Raw genomic sequence first — 2,234 nt, forward strand, 5'->3', positions numbered from 1 at the left:
AATGGGATTCCTGTTCAGAGGGCATGTGTATTATTAGCAGATACCTAAAAGCCAGATCAATGGAACAGATTGAAAACCTAGAAAGAAACACAGTAAGAGGATGACTAACTAAAAACGGCTTTTAAAATTAATGGAAAAAATAAAAGTTATTCAGTGAGTAATGCTGACTCAATTCACTGGCTACTTGATTTAAAAAAAAAAAAAAGTTATATAACTTCATGCCACTTACCAATAAATTCTAGGTGGGTTAAAGAAACTAAAAAGGAAAACACAAAATAATAGAAAAATGTGCATGGATTTTTATTTCATCTTATGATGAGGAAGGCCTTGCTCTGAAAAAAGTAAATGGAACAAAGCATGAAGTAAAAGATTAACAGTGCTGACTACCTTAAAATTTTAAAACTGAATTTAAAAATCATAATATTCCACAGAATATAAGTAGAACAAATATGCACTCAAATCATAGCCAAATGGTTGTATTTACAATCTGTGAAGCTTATTTTATTTTTTCAAATCCATGCAAGATGAATACCCCCAAACATAACTGAACGAAGACTATGCACTGACAAATTAATAAGAAATGCTCAAACTTTTCTTTCATCAAAAAAATGAAAATGATAACCAAATAATAATTTTTTAACCTGCCTAAGGGAGATAGAAAATAATATCTAGTTGTAAAAAGTAAAAAAGAGGCAATCTCTTGCATATAATGGGAATTTGAATTAATACAGCATTTTTGAAGAACAAAGAATGATAATATGTATAAAGCATTTAAAAATTTATTCCATAATTTCAATTGAAGAATTCATTGGAATAAAATATTCGGAGACATGCAGAGATATTCTCATATGTGATTGTCCCTTATGTGATCTATTATGTTCAATAATTGAATCGAAAATTTTAATAGCCAATATTTTCTAGATAACATATATGTGTATATTTATGTGCACATACACACATATATATACATACATCAATTATATCCCTGTGCATATAGGCATATATATATATATATATATATGTTGATATATAAAGCATGGAAGTTTAATACAACAAAACATTAACTGATTTTTCTTTTGGTCATGAGATTATGGATAATTTTCATCTTTCTTGTAGCTTGCAGGAATTTCTCAAACTGTTAACAGTGAATACTATTGATTTATAATAAGAAATCATCGTAAAATTTTTAAGGATTGTTGTTGTTATGTGCCATAGAGTTGATTCTGACTCATGCTGACTCCATGTGTTACAGAGTAGAACTGTTGCACAGAGTTTTCTTGGCTATAATCTGTACAGAAGTAGACCGCCAGGCCTTTTCTTCTACAGTGCTGCTTAGTGAGCTTAAACCACCAACCTTCAGTTACCAGCCCAGTACAATACAAACCCTTTGACCCACACAGAGACCTTTTAAGGCTTGTAGTTAAGTAGTAGCCAATGGTGACATTTTATCAATGTTACTGATTTCTGATTAATAAATATGGTAGTACTGGGGGCACAATGATTAAGCACTTGGCTGCTAATTGAAAAGTAAGTAGTTTGAACCCACCAATGGCTCTGCGGAAGAAAGATGTAGCTGTTTGCTTCCATAAAAATTACAGCCTAGGAAACCTTGTGGGGCAGTTTTACTCTTTAATTTAGGGTGACTGACTGTGAGTCAGAAGATGGCACACAACAACAATAATTAATGAATTATTCACTAAATCCACCCTAACCAGAAAATTCACATTCAATTTGCATTTTTTTAGCATTATAGTAATATCCCAATCACTGCTTTATGTGATAGTCACAGTAATGACAAACTTAGTAAGGTTTTGTTCCCATTTCACAGATGGGCAAATGGTTGTTACTTTGCCATTGTTCACAGGTGATAGTGATTAGGTTACATTTAACTCTAGTCTCCTGGTCCTGAGTCATTCTACTGCTCTTTGCACCAACCCAGAGTCATAGGGCAGTCAGTCCTATAGTTATAGAGACCCTTTCTGTCCAGAGTTACTAGTGTGGGAGTTCCATGTGGGGAAAAGCGTGAGCTACATACAAGAAGAAACATTTCTTTTTAAACTTTTATTGTGAGTAAAGTGAAAGTTTACAGAGGAAATCATTTTCCACTCAATAGTTTGTACACATTTTGTTTCATGACATTCATTGTAATCCCCACAATGTAACAACTCTCTTCCCACTTCCTCCCTGTGGTTACCTTTTCCATGTGTTCTTCTTTCCTGTGCATACCTGCCTTC

General features: G+C 32.9%; 1 protein-coding gene across 1 annotated transcript in view; it reads left to right on the forward strand.

Annotated features, from left to right (window-relative positions):
- Positions 1–2,234, forward strand: part of LOC103212728 (cilia- and flagella-associated protein 47) — a gene marked incomplete at its 5' end in the record, with an annotated part of 285,428 nt that overhangs the window by 195,323 nt on the left and 87,871 nt on the right. The gene's annotated exons all lie outside the window — the stretch shown is intronic.

Source organism: Orycteropus afer, unplaced genomic scaffold (assembly GCF_000298275.1).
Source record: "Orycteropus afer afer isolate SDZICR_OR568_19922 unplaced genomic scaffold, OryAfe1.0 scaffold01079, whole genome shotgun sequence".
NCBI classification, from domain to species: domain Eukaryota; kingdom Metazoa; phylum Chordata; class Mammalia; order Tubulidentata; family Orycteropodidae; genus Orycteropus; species Orycteropus afer.